This window comes from Lissotriton vulgaris, chromosome 1_1 (assembly GCF_964263255.1).
Source record: "Lissotriton vulgaris chromosome 1_1, aLisVul1.2, whole genome shotgun sequence".
Classification (NCBI taxonomy): Eukaryota; Metazoa; Chordata; class Amphibia; order Caudata; family Salamandridae; genus Lissotriton; species Lissotriton vulgaris.
Window position 1 is genome coordinate 1,883,494,101 of NC_141685.1, and position 18,031 is coordinate 1,883,512,131.

The 18,031-nt window shown below is 44.0% G+C and overlaps 1 pseudogene; it reads left to right on the top strand.

Moving 5' to 3' along the window:
* The first annotated feature begins 628 nt into the window (after window positions 1-628).
* Window positions 629-1,041, top strand: LOC147751339 (alpha/beta hydrolase domain-containing protein 17C pseudogene; annotated as a pseudogene).
* Window positions 1,042-18,031: the final 16,990 nt, after the last annotated feature.

Genomic DNA, 18,031 nt, shown 5'->3' on the forward strand with positions numbered 1-18,031 from the left:
GGGAGCCCCGGACACTGCCGCGTGCTCCATGCCCCAGACAAAGCTGGCCGCACGCTTGCGCAGTGCATAAGGAATGCGTGTGTGTTCCTGTGAATACGCGCGTCAACGCTTTCAGTTTCCTTACTGCTGTGTGTGCTCGTGAGTTTTCCCGTCCTCTTTGGTCTTAAGAACACAAGCGTGATGGTTACTGCGCTCATGTTATCTTTCCAGAGATGCATCGGCTCGTGGAGAATGTGAGTAGAATGTTATTATTAGAAATGCCTGTACTGGGCTCTTGGGGGAAAAATAAAGTGTATGGCATTCTGTAACTGACTGGCGTTTCCTTCATACCTCCTTCAATAAAATTCTCTGGAAAGCTTTTCTTTGCTTTTTTGTATGCCTTCGTGCTTTCCCTACACTTACCCCGTCGGCTTGTTACTAGAGAAGCCGCACTAGGTATAATTTTGCCCCTTTCCCTTCCCTCTGGCCCTCCCCCCACAGCATATGCCCGGCATCACACCCTCTAGCGCCTCTGGCATGAGTAGCATTTTGCCGTGGTCTATGCCCGTCTGCTAGCCCATCTTCTAATCCTAGTTTCTCCCGCACCAACAACCCCTGACTTGCCCCCTGCACCTGCCTCCCCTCCTTGATGAGCGGCTTCTCGCTGGGGGAGCTGTACTGGCTCTTTTGCTGCCGCCATGCCCCCAAACAGATCGCCGCCAAGCTCGCCTTCGTGCCCCCTGAGCCCACTTACACGGTGCGGGAGGAGGAGGGTCTCGGAGAGGTCTGCTCTCTGGAGCTCTCCCCGCGTGCGGGCTGGCCTTACTCGGCCCAAGAGTTGGCCACCCTGGATGAGCCGCCTGGGCCTGCTGCTGGTGCGCTGCACTCTACTCGCATGGCAACGCCGTAGACCTGGGTCAAATGTGTGGCTTTTACATCGGCCTGGGATCCCGGATAAACTGCAACGTCTTCAGCTACGACTACTCTAGCTACGGGGCCAGCAGTGGCCGGCCTTCTGAGGAGAACCTGAATGCGGCATGGAGGCAGCGTGGGGGGAGCTGAGGGAGAGGTGAGGGACTCCACTGATTTTACCTCAACTAATTACCCACTTGTACATCCACATACAGATGGGAATCAGAAATCAGTGTAAAATGTATATTCGTAATGTGCATTTCTGGTGTGCATCTATTAATTTATTAGGTGAGGTATTCATTTAGAAAACCTATTGGTAAAGTTTTGTTTGACTTAATTTTCACATTTAAGCTTTGCTTTCTCTTTTTGTGCGTGACTATTCTAGGCCAGTCTGTAGTGTGACGCATACTCTGTCTTCAAACAGTGGCCTGGGTCATGGTTCCTCTTTCGGTAGCTGGACAGGGCTTCCTGGTTGAAGTTTGAATATCTGGGGATGTGTGGTAATGGTTGTCAAAATATATCAGTTTTAGAATGTTGCCAATTCCTGGTTTGTCCCATGTGGCGAGGAAAATGAAATTCCACAAAAACGTGTGTGATGTTATATTGCTGTTCCGGCTATCGTTGGGTCTGTGGGAGTGTTTTACAGTGAGTGTGTTTTGAAGTGTACAAGTTTTGCCTCAAGAGAGAAATGCAAACCATCTTCATTTTGTAACACGTTACGAGGTTAGGTTTGTAGTTCAGAAACTCGGTCAGGAGATCTGTAAGAGTGCCTGAGGGAGTGTGTGCTAGCGGTAGACGCAGATGAGACATTGTAGCTCTCACTTGTCAACTGGTCTTCTCGCTTTGTATCCTGGTACTTGTAGGCCGATTTTCCCTGTTGTCATTTCATGGCTGCAAGTGCCGGGATGCAAAACACGGGACTGCATGTGCTTCTCACGCCGAGCATTGGACACATTGAGATCTTTGGGATATTAAAGAACGTGTTTTTAATATAGTGCTTGCCACCGGGCTGTGCTGTTTCATGGCGCTAAGGGCAACTGGTGCTTCAATGCCAAATTCAACTGTAATGCTTGCGCTCTTTGCCCTGCCTGTCAGCAGCTGTAGGGGGTTGCGGGCATTGACTGTTGAGCTCCCCAACCAAACCACTGCTTCTACTGCCGGGGTGCAGCTGGCCCGGACTCCCGGAGGACCTGCAGCACACAGCTACCGGTTAGTGCAAGTGGGGGTACGGGTGTGGTTTTATCGGAAGCAACGCAGTATTTACTTATGGGCAAGGAACAGCTCTGTGGTGCCACTCACATGGACCCGGCTTGCTCGTCACATGATGAGCAGGGATTCTGGGAGTTGTAGTTCACCGTGGCAGCGATGGGAACCCCACCAGGAGCCAAACCATATAACCGGCGTATGGTATTGTTTGGTATGTAAACAACAGCTGCGCAAAACTCGATTGATCGTCTCAGCAGTGAGTTTTGTGCACTTTCTTTTTCATTTCAAAAGCACGAGGGGTGAAGAGCTAGGTAAGTCGACTGAAAGATCTTATGCTATTGTACTGTTTGTTCCAATCTCAATTTCTACATACTACGTTTTGGAAATTTCCACCTACTCGAGCGTAGTAATCCAAAAAGTAAAAAAAAAAGTATTCATTAAAAAAATCCCTTAACATGGCAAAGCAGTATTGCATAAAATAGACTAAAATCATTCGTCATGAAGGGAATAGTTGAGGGCGGCATATACTGCATTCTGCAGCACCTCCTTCCTGAGTGAACATCAAACGTGTCCCAGGGGTTGGTGGGCGAGCCTTTTGCGGTGTGTCTCAGATCACACAAAGCACATTCCCTCAAAGAAGCCGTCTCTTCTTTGTCGGCGCCACTTACACAAACAAGGGATGTGCGCGCAGGCAGTTGTCGCCTGTTGGGGTCCTGGACCGCTTTCTTTACCTCAAATGTCGGCCTTGGGACTTCACTTTCACACAGTAATCAGCAGAGGTGTTGTGGGGGATGAGCGCGCAGGCAGTTGTCGCCTGTTGGGGTCCTGGACCGCTTTCTTTACCTCAAATGTCGGCCTTGGGACTTCACTTTCACACAGTAATCAGCAGAGGTGTTGTGGGGGATGATGCCCAGTCATTAGAATACGGTACAAGAGGGGGTGGTAATGGACGGAGCATCTGAACCAATCAAACACTCACACCCAGTCAAAAGATCTGGGTTTAATCCATCACCGTTCTTTAGCCCACTCTGCCTTCCCTGGACCGGATACAAGCTTCCGAGGACCGGTTTCTGGCATTCCAGCCGTCTTCAGCCCGGCTTGCTTGAATCCAGTGGCAAAGTGAGCAAGGGACTCACGTCTGAGCATACCCTGCCACACTTGTGGTGGCCAAAAGCGGTACAAAAGGGGGTGGTAATGGACGGAGCATCTGAACCAATAAAACACTCACACCCAGTCAAAAGATCTGGGTTTAATCCATGACCGTTCTTTAGCCCACTCTGCCACCCCAGTTCAGACATGGCTATATGCAAATCAGTCTGACCCTGTGCCTCATGGGAGCAGTCCAGCCCGAACTGCCAATTAGAATACAACTTTACTCTTCGCCCCCTCCAAACCAGCAGACTCTTACATGTCATGCACATCTAACGGGGTCCTTGCGCCCCAGTCCCCACAGTACCCGGCAAGTGATCACGGCCCACAATACTTTGGTTCAGGTACACGTCAAAGAAATCACCAAACTAGCCTTTTAAACACGGACGGGCATGTTAATTCTCTACACCAACGTTGTTCTTTGTACCCCTCCTCCTTCCCTGTTGTGCTTGCCCATGTGTGTTTGCCAGCGTCTTCCCTCCTGTACACACCCCCCCTGCAGTTGTTCTTTGTCGCCCTTCCCCTTCGCTCTTATGCTCACCTGTGGGTGCTCTTCCCATTGTCTCATGTTGTCGTGTAACTGCAGCGCTGGAGGGCCTGCAATTCCGCTATACACCAAATATATCCAATTCCCAACACCCCCATAGGTGTAGGGTGAGTCAGGATATATAGGACAGTGTGTCTTCTAACGAAGCGGTTTGGTGCGTCAGTTTAGAAGTATTCTTATGGCACAAGAGCTCGTTCACTGCACTCTTACTGTGGGCCCCGCGTGCGCTGCCTGGGAGTGCTTTAAAAGAAAATATAAAGTGCCGGTACTCTCCCATGAAATATATTGCAGCTTTGTTGACAAGTGCAGGTACTCTCTCTTTCACCTTGAAGTGCAGGTACTCCGTCCTGGACAGTATCTGCCCATTTAAAGCACTGTTTTCAGCATAAGAGCCCTAGCATTAAGGGGTCAAGACTCGGGAGAATCCTCGAGGGTGCGAGTGACCAGCTCCTTCTGCCCACATAAACATGTCTCCCAAGCTTTCCGTGCAGCTTTAACCTGCACTGTCTGACCACGCCATAAAAGCTGTTGCCGACTGAAAGGAACACTCTGTGCATCCTTTAACCTGCCAGTTCAGGGGACAAGGGAGATACAAAGCGATTTACACAATGTTCAAGTGTGAAAGAAAGCTGCATCTTTTTCTTTTTAAAATGTTACATTCCTGTAACCCTCCAACCCCCCCATGTTGATTCTGTAGACTGTGTTTGTATAGCGTTTGATCTCACCACACTAACATTTCAATCTCTGTGTGCTTCCCGGCTAAAGAGGTCCTAGTTGGTGTTCGCGGCGCCGCCTGGCTCTTCAGACTTATAGATGCTGCGCCAACCATGGAAACGGTAGGGGAATATACCAGCTGCGGCTTAAAGCCTGTCAGTCCCTCGGTTAAAGGGGCAAGAACAGTGATGCGACCTCCGAGACTTAAGGAGTGACAACCATGTCCTGGGTCCGGTAAATAACTTCCGTCAGCCGCACAAGTGTATGACTGCTTAGAAAAGATTGGGGACGAAATAATATTTAACATGTCCAAGTGAACGTAATGATTTTCAGAATGTGTATGAATGAGTCCTTGTGTAATGTAACTGGTGCTTATGTAAGGGGCTCCAAACCCTCCGGGTCAAGTTAGCATTATACAAAACTGCAAAACAGACAATTATATATAGTTTAGGTAATCCACCATAGCTGTCATGGTTCCAGGGTCAATGCCTCATGTTATGTTAGTTTGTATGGTGTTATGTTATTTTATATGCCAAGTTATGTTACATTACGTGTCACAGTAGTCTGGGTTACGAAAAGGGCAATTTTGAAGGATCTAAATAATTCCACAAAATACCTAAAGTCTCAAAAAATCGAAATAAATCATAATGTTAATTTGTTTTCTGGGCGGGTCTGAAAAGGACGTTGTCTTTAAAGCTGCCTGCCTTTTTTATATTGTTTCATTGAGGGATTTATTCCATTCTAGCCCATACCTTTAGGCTTTCAAATTAACAGTAGCTTTACGTTTTACTGATTTGTGTATGCCCTAACACCCGGCTGCAAAAGCCAAAAGCAGCTTCCAGCAGCCCCCCATTCCCTACTCCCAGTGCCCCGTTCACCTGCTCTGCACAGGTCCTTGCTCTCCCCCCCCCCCGGCTTCCCCCCGCACTCTCCTCTGTCTCCCCCCCCCCCCCACACCCCCATTCCGGTTTTCCTATATAGGAGTGTGCCCGAAAATATTATTTTTTCCAAACTTATCGCTGCCTGCAATCACTCTTGCCAGGGGCTGTTTGAAGAACATAGAAACCTTCTGTGGGGTCTCACTGATACACCTTGGTCCTTTTAAACCAACATAGAAGAAATTGGCACAGAAGCTGAAATATAAAATACATATTTATTTACCTCAGATGAGGGAGACTACGTCACAAAGAACCCTTAGCAACTGTATGAGGCAGTCTAAGGAGTACACAAAACTGGGGCCTTATATATACTTAGGGTTACATAGTCAGCATAAGACCAAGGGGAGGTCCTGGCACATGTAAGCATGCAAAATACCTAATATGGGCATGCAAGATCTGCTTGCTCTACAAAGTGGGTGGGGAGTTACTTCTCCATACAGCACCAAAAATAGCCTGACATTTATACAAAAGGAGCAGGTGCATTCTACTAGCTAGGCCCTTCTTAGCATGTGCAAGGCTCTGAAGAGGGAAACAGCACATGGCGAGCACATGGCTAACTAAAATGGCTGCCAAATACAAAAATGTCTTTCAGCTCATGCTACCAAATCCCTGCACTCTTTAACAGATGGTCCTTTTAGCATGAGCTAAAGACATTCATATGATCCAGTAGGAACATAGAAAATTTGCACATTAATTTTCATACATTTATCAATATCCTAATTTCATTGCTAGGTGGGCATTTTCCATTCTAAACACTTCATTAAGCGGGTACATATAAGGCATAAGCATGAATACAAAGGGAACAGAGATCGGGTCATAATTATCATACAGATAGGAGAGAGTAATAACTATTACCACAAACAGAATTATCAGTTCTCTAGTCCTGAGGAAATCCTAGAACCATCTAGTTAACATTTTCAGGGCTCCTATGCATTTCAGTGACCATTCATTTCAATTTCAGAATAGCCAACAGCACATATCTGATAAAAACATTTTTACTTGATTTTTCCATTTTCTTTTTGTGAGGGCTAGAACGTTAATTAAATTTGGACCAGGAGGACCACACAGGGCCATAGGAATAAGAACGAAGATGCAAAGGGCTACTCCTCCTCAAAAACGGGAACACTAAAGGCAGTATATTATTAACAAAAAATGAAGAAGTCCATGGGGAAAATGAAGCCGCTGTACAACCAAGACAGAGGGGAGTCTTTTTCCCTGTGTCCGTTTGAGCCTCACAGGTAGGCTCTTGTTGTTTCCACGGTGGAGCTACACAACTTGCAACTCAAGAATCAGAGCCCAGTTTCAAGGGAAAGGTTTCTTCTTTCTGGATAGGGCAGTCACCCACCAGGGCAAATACTCTCAGCGATCCTGTCCAGTGTCTCAGGTAGTGCACCAGTTTTCTTCACTTCAATCTAACAGGCACCAGAGACACAGCCCCTGTACCTTAAACTCAAGTCCTTCCCTAACTCCTGTATTGCTCTGCTGGTGCACTGCTCATTCGTTAGGGCCACACATTTGCATCTAGTGTGCTCAGGTATCTCTTGACCAACAAACAAAGGTGCAAACTTGTATTCACTTTAGAGCCAGGATTCAGAGGCCTGATGGTAGGATCTCTGAAGCAACCCTTGTTTCAAAAGGGTTCACCTCAAGCAAAGCTTCCTCGCCATTCTGGTTGGTCTGTGACTCTCAGCTGGACATCAAAAACTTGATCCACAATTTCTCCTTTCTGGTTTGCGACCCCGTCTTTCGCCCAAGACAGTGGCAGGGGTACACAATTCATCTCATGTATTCCGCCTTCACTGAGGTCCTAGTTGCCAGCAATGCCTGTGCTGGTTACCTTCAATTTGGCTTCAAGCTGGACTGGTGCTGACGCTGACTCCCCAGGCTGAATCTGATGTCTGGGCCCCTCTGGCAATGGTTGTAGGGCAGCAAATATCTATCGGTTGACAGAACAAAAGGTCTTTAGACAAGGCACAGAAACAGTCTCTCAACAGAACGATAGTCTCAGAATATTTCCTAGTCTTGGGACACCCCATATATTAGCAAGGCACTCAACAAGCACTTCATCTATCTATGTGAGAGTAAAACAACATCCTGGACCTATTGGTAAGTATAAAAGGACCTCTTTGGTGATCTGACAAGAGTAATACATCACCCAATCCCAAGCAGCCAAGGAAGTCTGTGTTCATTTATTAAACTCTGAGGAAAAGAGAAAACAACACAGACATACCCTAAATCCTTACGTTGGTGTATTCCTGTGTACTAATCTGAAAACCCTAAAAAGAAAGGAAATGTTCTACACTTTTGCTCATAAACTTTACATTACTTGTATAGTATTGCAGACATTTCTAAAATGATTCTTCTTAATAAAAGCACCTACATTGTATGCTTAGGACCATGCTCTCATGTTATAGGAGCAACAGGAAAGTCTAAAACTGTTAATTTAACAGGAGTTTTTACCTATAAAACAATATTTCCTTCAATAATTTTGCTATGGATCACATGGGCATCTTCCCTGCGTTCTACTTTTTATGATCCAAACTATGCAACATCAGCTCTTATAAGGACTGTCAGTTTATTTACACAGACTAGCTAATAAAAACTAGTAATGCCCTTGCAAAAATATGTAGCATGAGATTAACCTACAATAATGGTGTTATCACCTAAGAATTTTAGAACAAAAACTACCCACATCTAGTTTCCCTTAAAGGTCAAAATAAGAGAACAACAATCCAGACTATTCATCCGGTCATAATTTCATCAAACAGGATGGCCAGTAACATAGCATATAAACTTATCCATTTTATTATTGCTAACAATGTTTAAATCAGTATTACTGAATAGCCAATTAAATGTCTCATTGCTATTTCACAGACAGCTTAGACAGGCTAAAAAGAAATTGAGAAAGGGAGAGAGAAACATACATTTCACCTGCCCTTAATTTGTAGAGGAGCCAGCCTCCTTCCCCCATTTTGACAGTAGGAAACCTGAAACAGGTCTCACTTCTGTCAACACTATCAACCCCTATTTGTAGCAACTGGGCATAAACAAAGTTATAGGAGGTACATAGTACATTTGAGGAGGTAAAGAATATGAATACCCAACCCCCAAACCCTTTTAAAATGTACAAGTGTAACATGAGGGCAATATGAAGTCAAACTAAATTGCATTGCCTCAGCTTTTGTACAGTAATCCTCTAGTGTGGCTCACTGGTTAGAGGCGGCAGACCCGAGAGCAGAGGACGGCCCGGGACCAGGGTTCGATTCCCGGCGCGGCAGGTTTCTGGACCAGGGTCAGCGGACTCGATAATTCTCTCGCCTCGGTGCCCACTCTGATCAACGATCACACTCGGCAACTCTGGGCATTAGCTTGCCTCATCTTCACTAACGGCCCCACCAGACCGCCGGGGATGCCTGGTCTCACCCTGGAGATACCCATTAAGGGACCATCTCTCAGGGAAGCCAGGAAGGGTTTCGCAGCGGTCGAAGCGCCTTGGGACCCTACGGGTAAGTAGTGCGCTATATAAATGCCTATACATACATACATACATACAGACTAAAAGCATTAGTACTGTATATATATGGCAAATCTTTCTGTTAATTAAAGTTCACATATACCGTTATATCGTTTTCTATCATATGAGTACATAAAGTGCTTGCTTTTGCCCCAAAAAATAAAACTTCTCTTTCTCTCCCCTGTCGTCTTTCAAAAAGTTTCAGAGGTCAAAATGTCAAAGCAAACTTTGCTCTGGGAGCCATGCAAGGCTTCTAAATATTGAACTGACTTTTAACTCTTCCCAGCTGTCCTATTCTGTGTGCAAGGGTTTCCATGCAGCTTGCCCTAATTCAAAATCACCCTAGAGACAGAAAGCTGGAAATCAGACCCATTCCCCTGTTTGTCAGTTTAGAGTTAAGAGAATAACTTTTGCTGGTTTTATACATATTTTCAATTATAAGCAGTATGTAGTATACTTGTCTAACAATATAGAAGTCAGCTGATTGTATTATACCTAAATGCATGCATTTACTGAAGCCCAAGGCAGTTTAAAAGCTGCTCTGAATGGCAGAATTTGTTTTCAAATTAGTGAATTTTACCCAATTTCGACTTTAATATTTGGGGCACTTAAAAACGAATATCCTATAATATTTTTGCATAATAGTCATCCTCAGAATGTTCTCTACACATTTCAGAGATGGGACATTAGAAATATCTCATGTACACCCTTATATAAATGAGTTTTTTTATGCTTGCGCAAAGTGAAATTTCATATGCAAGTTTCCTCATTATGCGGTAAAACACAACTTAAATTTAATTTTGATGCATTAAGCTTTATAAATATTAAAAAACTAATTTAAAAGCACTTATTTTTGTAATCATTTTTTTTCCATAATTTTTTTTAATAAAACCAATTATTTTGATAATTCCACACAGGAAAAGCAAGCTGCATCTCTTACCTATCATATTTAGACGCATTCATTCATAAACCTAAGCACAGAAGCCTAACTTGAAACATGAAAAGTTTTGCGCCACTTTTTAAAAGGACAATCATTATGTAACATCAGAACCACGGATATGCTTATGTAAAAAGGCTTTAAGAAAGGAAATCCTTACTTTAAATGTTTTCCTGTTATCCAAAATAATAAACCTGATTTTTGTAACTTTTTAAAACAGCAGTCTGAAATGCAGGATTTTACACAGTGTTTCCACTTGGCTGAGACAACAGCCCTTCCTCTCCGTGGCCTACAATCAAAACGACAGCTGTTTCTCAGTGGCAGTTAAAACACAGCTGTTGGAAAGCTTTTTTTGTGTTGAAATGTAAGCTTGGTGGCAGTCTATTTAAAACGGAGACATTTCAATGCATGTTCTATAACATGTGTTTAGTTCAGCAACATCCAATTTACTCAGATGATGTGTTTGCCTGTTTATATCTAACACAATGTATCTAAGGAAAATGCTGTAACATTTTATAATTGTTTATTTTTTGCAAAACACACTATTTTGTTTTTGAGGCCTATTTATTCCTATTGAATGTGAATTCTAAATTTATCTTTTAAGCATTAGCAGTTTGTACATGTGCATAGTTGCTTACTCTATCAATTTAATAGTAACATGCAGTTATTTAGCATATCATATGATTCATTTCTGGATTTTAATTTACTTTTTATTTAATATGAATTAAATGACATTTTGCATAACAGACTGATGACAGCAAAAAAAAACACAAACACACACATTGAGCTCATTCCAGACATATACAGAAGGGGGGTCATACACTCAGAACACACAATACAGCGCGCTTAAGGCAGCCATTCTTTCACAAAGAGCGCAATCGCTATTTACTCACAGAAGTATCACTAATAGGAAAACCACAGACATTTAAACACACATTAACCCAGAGATCAACACTTAGGTCAGAAACAAAGGACAGCCCACAGACTGTACTTAAACCAAACCATTTGTAAATACTAGTTGTAAGACATATTTACAAGAAGAGCTTCTCAATAGTATTCCAAAAGACTGCACAAAACAGCCCAACAGACTGTTTTATTTTCAAGAAGCCAAAATACACTCAATTCACTAGCTTTGGCTGGCAGAACACCAAAATATCGCTCTGCATATCTCCATTTTTAAAAGTGCGCAGATTAGGAACCTTATTTGTTTTATGTCCATATTTGAATTCCATGGGGAACAGAATCACCTAGGAAGAAATATATTTTTATAACTAAACCTATTTAGGTATACCCTCTAGGGGAGCAGGCTAATTCACTTCACATCTCACTATGGTACCTCCAAAAAGCAGCACATTCTTTGATGTGTGCTTGAAACAGGCATGCCAAAAATAGTGCAGAATATGCAGTATTATAACCAAAGTAGCACTTAAGGTACTCTTGTACTGTGTGCCGTTCAAATCAATTCAAAACAAAGAAAATTCTCCTCATTCCTGCCTATATAAATTGCAATTCATATATCAATCACATACAAATCCAAGTTGGCCAACACTAATTCCAAAATTCCAAAGCCACAGTAAGCGTTACTAAACTATCTTACCAATCCCAGGCATCAAAAATCAACAGCAAGTGTTGCATCAAAACAACGCTTACCAATCACTTGGTTCCAGATTCTAACTGCCAAGTTCTGAATGACCTAAGGGTCAATTTTTAGAATACTCACGCCAAAAAGGTCAGGAGAGTCAGGAGCGGTAAACAGGTGGAGGATCAAAATCAGGAAGACCAGAAATATACTGGGTTGCAGGGACAGAGAATCCCCAGAATCTCCGTGCACAGAGTACCCCCTTAGTAGAATCCTGTCCTGTCCTCCTCAGTAGATTCCTGTCTCCTGTCAAGATCACTCCCTTGGATAGCCACTTCTCTGATGAGGTCCACGTTGGAGCGCCATTTGAAGAACATAGGAACCTTCTCAGGGGTCTCACTGATACACCTTGGTCCTTTTAAACCAACATAGAAGAAATTGGCTTAGAAGCTGAAATATAACATACATATTTATTTACCTCAGATGAGGGAGACTACGTCACACAGAACCCTTAGCAACTGTATGAGGCAGTCTAAGGAGTACACAAAACTTGGGCATTATATATGCTTAGGGTTACATAGTCAGCATAAGACCTAGGGGAGGTCCGGGCACATGTAATCATGCAAAATGCCTAATATGGGCATGCAAGATCTGCTTGCTCAACAAAATGGGAGGAGAGTTCCTTCTCCATACAGCAGCGAAAATAGCCTGACAGTTATACAAGAGAAGCAGGTGCATTCTACTAGCTAGGCCCTTCTGAGCGCATGTGCAAGGCTCTGAAGAGGGAAACAGCACATGGCGAGTACATGACTAACTAAAATGGCTGCCAAATACAAAAATGGCTTTCAGCTCATGCTAACAAATCAATGCAATCTTTAACATGTGGAGCAGGACTCACAAATACCCTCGGGCCTGTATGCGTTGTGGTGGAGGGTCAGGCTCATTGGGTGTCGCAGCAAACTCTTTTCTTGTCTTTCTGTCTAACTTTCATGGGGGCAGCGGAGGCGTGCCATTACTTAATGGTGTCTGCTGGGTTATAACTGCTCTCAATTGTGGAAAAGTGGTACTATATGTGTGAGAACATGGGCTTAAGTTTAATGAAGTTGAACAGCTGAAAGGGAGAGAAGGAGGTGCCCTGGCCAGTGATACCTAGCTATATGGTATATTGCATCTGAGTTTGATATGTATACAGTCTTTTGTTTAATGTGTTCTGTTAGTGATGTTTGCTGCCTAAAAGTACATTTGTGCCAGCCGCAACTTAAAACTAATAGTAACAACCCTAACATCTTCATGACTTGAACACACAAGTGCAGGTGCTGTATTTGTGCAGTTGTGTACTATTTATGCCACTATTTCCCAAACTGAGAGTCGCAGCCAACTGTTGGGTCGCAAGCTGGTTTTTGTTGGTTAACAAAAGTCCAAGCAAAAAATAAAGAGGTATTAAAATTTGGTGCCCCCCCCCCCCAAATTTGTCTCCAGTTACGCCTCTAACTCCGAGTGTCCCACAAAAGGGTGTAAATTGAACGAGAAATATCCAATGCAAATAAGAGCCACTAATTATTTGGGAGACTCTGCAGGAACTGGTCTTTGGCAGAAGGGAGCGTTTAAGTTAGTTTTTCACAATGCTGGATATTTATTGCCTTCACATAAGCAAAGTAAAAAAATTGCATTTGCAATGTAATAGGTCTCGCATTTACACGAGTTTCAGCTATAGGTATTACTAGCAGCCCGTCCCGACCTTGTCCGGGAGCAATCAGGCTTCCCCGACCCCCGCCCGCCCCGACATTGTCCAGAGGCCCGTCCCCCGCCTGCCCCGACCCCCGCCCGCCCCGACATTGTCCGTGGGTCCCCTTACCTCAGCCGCCGCTCCTCCCCCACGCTCCTCAGTTTACCGGTCCGCCGCTCCTCACTGCCGCTGGTCACCGCTCTTCCCGCCTGTCCGCTGCTCGTCACCTCACCGCTCCTCCAGCCTGTCCGCTGCTTGTCACCTCACCGCCGCTAGTCACCGCTCCTCCGGCCTGTCCGCTGCTCCTCACGTCACCGCTCCTCCCCCACGCCATGTCCGCCTCTCCTCATCGTGCTCCTGGATGCCGCTCCTCCCCGCGCTCCTGACGTGAGCACGCACGTCGCGGCCGGCGCTACTTCGGAGGGACTACTTTTTTTTATAATGTACATTTTTTAAATAACGTATTTTTTTTTAATTTATATAGCCTATAACCATCTGCACACCCTGACGATTACAACGGTGTATCGGGGGTGTGGATTGGCGCTGTGGTTCCCGAGTTTACCCGCCTCAAAGCCTCAAAGTTCTTCCTTTATTATAGTAGTATAGATAAATGACTGAGTTTTATTTCTGTTTTTTTATTAAAAACATTTAAAGGCATTGTCATTTACAATGCAAGAGTTTAAGCTATCGGCATTGTAAATGACAATGCCATTTATTTATCTGTTTTCAAAACCAACACATAGATAAAAGGTTTGTCATTTACAATGCCAATAGCTCAAACTTTTGCAAATGCGAGACCTATTGCATTGCAAATGCTTGTTTAAAGTTATAAAAGAATGTTGGGCTGCACAGGCTGTAAAAAGCAGGATTGTACTAAAACTGTAAAATAGTCACCACAGTAGAAAGGCCCTGCCTTTTAGCACATCATCATCACCTACCCCCAGCCCAAAGCCCCAGGGTGAGAGCTGTGTTAATTGCATTACAATCACTCTGCCAGCACTGCCTGTTAGCACATCAGCACAGCAACACAGAAAACAATGTACTGGACTAAAGGACACCAGAGCCCAGTGCAGTATTAATTAATGTATAATCAGCCTGCCCTGCTCATTATTCAGTTTTTGCAGGGCTGGAAGCTGTGAGTTACAATTTCATGGTTCCCGTGCTGATTTTATTTCTTGGCTCAGCTCTCTTAGAGCCAAGTCAGACCCTCATCCCATGAATTCATGGGCCCGCCCACCTCTGCTACCTACACTGCAACCATGGCGATGAAGTTCAATGGAGATGAAACAGAAGTAAGGAGTTAAACTGAGAAGTACAGAAGAGATGGAGAAAAGAGGTAAATAAAAGTGAATAGAAACAAATAAAGACAGAGAGAAAAGAATTTAACAGCACTACAGTTGAAAGGCAAGCACCCCACTATTGCCATTCCATAGGGCAGTCCAAATGAGAACACAGCAGTGCTGATGTGACAAGAAGATATTGTTTTAAAGGCGCTGCTTCTGGTACTGAAAGAGGAGAAAAACTTACCAGAAGCATTGGATGTTGTGTAACAAGTTGTGACAGCTGTGAGAAAGAGCCTTGTATGCCATGGAGTCAGATGACTGTGTGCCCAGGATCGCTACAAGCATCATTTGCTTCTAACAGGGGCTGTATGTCAGAACCACGCCAACCTTTATCACGCCTGCCTTAATAATGCGGTCTGAACCACGAATGCGTATTTACAACATAAGATGTTATGACGACTTGCATTAGGGAAAGCGCTGGAGTTGAAATTGTATAATTTACTATACCAACTCCAGTCTGCGCAACAGTAGGGAAAGTGTTGGAATTAAAGTCCAACAGCAGTCCAACGCTTTTCTTAAGGCAAGTCGCTGTTACGACTTGCGTTGTAAAGACGCATTTGTGGTTTGGAACACTTTGTTAAGGCACAGCGTGGTTGAAGCCGCGTTGTAAATATTGTTTCCCAGTGCAACTACATGACCGGATGTATGACATCACAACGCATGCTTTTACCACGCACGCTTTTACATCGCAACTTTTACAACGCATGCCTTTACAACGCGTAGTGTTGAGGGGTGCTGGTTAGTGAATAGTTTAATTTACTATTCCAACTCCAGTCCCCGTGGATAGTACGGAAGGTGTGTGATAGTAAATTAAATCTATTCCCTATACTAGAGCGCCCCCCAGCGCAATATGTTAACTGCTCAGCTGCTACATGAACTACTCGTGCACAGATATAGTCAGCCAGTGTTTGTGTGGAGTGATTCCAATGCTTCATTGTATTGGAGTCCCTCCACTTAAGGTATCACAAGCTCAACTGAATTGTCATGGCTGTGTGTGTCATCCTCTACGCACCCACCTGTGGTGTTCTGCGGCAGCATGATCTGGATGGACTGCCAGCAGCATCTCCTGAGCATATCAGGAGGCTTGTGATGTTTGCATGCTATGAGCGGGCCTGTCTTCCAGGATCACATCCAGTAGAACATTGACAGGGGTCCCTGCTTGCTTATTTATAATGCTGGTACAAACAATTGCTACCAGAGGCTATGTCAAATCTTTAACCTGGATTTTCTTCCTTGTGCATCTGCGGTGTACTCACTGTGTCAATTATCCTTGCCTTTTCTCACCTTCTCATGGCATTCTACACAACTTTCAGAATTCTGTGCGGGGCTTGGGAGTTGGTGATCTACATTTTATTAACTACATCTACAACAAATTGACTTGGTTTGTCATTAATATAACTGGAAATCTTGTTTTTCGAAGCCAAGTTTGGGTTGCTAATCAATGCAGCTCAATGATCATGATTGACTTTCCTCGCTTTAGGCTTATTATAAGAAATTTGATTATTATTTGTGATTGTGAATGCCCACGTCAAGGAATAATCCCAACCCGTGTTAGGGTGAACCCATTAAGTCACTAAATGAATCTGAGTTCAACCAGCTGGTAGCGTGTTCAAAGTACAAAACAGTGATAAAGTCTAAATGCAAAACAATAAAGATCTCAAACTGAATGTGACAAATTGAGTAACAATTAATAAACAACATGACACCAAAATGACAAAAGGGGAACTGGACATATGATTTTTTTTAATTTTAAGGAGGATTAGTGCAGCCAAGCACAAAGTGCCGGTCAATGTTTGCAGTAGACTAGGATGTAGGTGCAATTTGATACTGACCATGATGGAGCATAAATCAGATGCACCAACCAGGTTTGTCCTGGTCAAAGATTTTACCTTCTAACTTCAGTCCCTTAAGTACCGATCCACTGCAGGAGTATGCTTCTTAAGCTCCTATGACCTCAGTGGGGGCACTTAGAGACTCACAGGGTGTCAGACTGAGGCCAACAACAGGGTCAAGGCCAGGTTCAGTTGCAGCTAGTAAGCTGGACAGTTGTAGGGAAGGCCTATTATAGCTTGTTGTATCCTTGTGGCTTGAACCAGGGGTCAGCCTGATGATCCTTGTGAAGTAAGCAAGCCTCAGCAAGGCCTACCAGTGCAAGGGGTTCGCCCTTCTCTGCACAGAGTCCTCGGACCAAGGAAGAAGTTGGCACAGAAACTGGAAAATACAAAAGCATAGTTTATTAAAACTTTAAAGGTGGTACTACAGTCGACACAACACCCTTCAGTATTGCATAGAGTAGCACACTGAACTGAAGCACATGGCCCCTTTTATACACAAAGAGGGGGCTCAAAAGAAGGTGGTACAAACATGGAGCACGATTTATAACCATATAGGGACATTTCAGAACACAATCGATACATGGGTGGAGTTAACGGTTCTTGAGACCCCCAAAAGCACATTCCTATCTGATACTAATCACTAACAGATGTGGACTCTACTGGGCATGCGCTAACACAAAAAGGATGCTAATTATGGCCTGTTGCTGGGCAGACTCCGAGTGCAGTTAACAAGGAGGTAGGACAAAACTCATGGCGAGCACATGGCAATGTAAGGCATACAAAATGGCCGTCACAAATACAAAACGGAGTTGGTTCAATTGTTACAACAATGGCCAAATACAGCATGTCTTCTGCTAATGCTTAACCTAATCGCCGTTGATTTACAACAGTTGCAGTCCACTTCTTTGTCCTGGGTAAGTGAAGGAGCAGGTCCAGTCCCTCTGGGCTCCTCTCAGTTCACAGACAGCAGGTACAGTCCTCTTTTGATCGTCCACAGGTCCATGAAATGTACTGAAGATGTCACATTTATGCCTGGCACAAGCTATTAGGTGGGAATGACTCTTGGACATACCCTAACCAATGGTATGAAAGTTAATGGAGCTAACAATGCCCACTTTGGGCATTTTAAAGTTGGTGAAAGTCTTCAGCCATGCTACACCTAGGCTCTGAAGGCTGCCGCTATGGAAATCCTAGTGCCCTACCACATCTAACACTAAAATCCAATTTGGGGCAGCCACTGTAGCCACAATAATCCCTAAGACAGTGTGGATATTCCAGCAACAGTCAGTGGATACACTAGAATTATTTTGCCACCCTGTTCTTTGCCTTTCAATTGCACCCCAAAGTATTTCATGTAAACTTAGAGACCAAGGAGGATTTAACACTTAAACAGGATTTGATACAGTATTGTCTAAAAAGGATGCTCACATGCCCCACCTTGCATATTCAGTGAGGTTCAGAGGAGTCTTCTCTGCCCATTCAGGTCAGCCTATTGTTTGCTCATGGGATGCATTTCACACTAATTCAAATACTAATCCCTGGCTGGAAGAAGTTTGACAGCAAAATCAAATTAACCCCCAGGAAACGCGGTCGAGGAAAAAAATACTTTTCTAAAAGTTACTTTCCCTCAATATTTATTAAAAATGCGACTG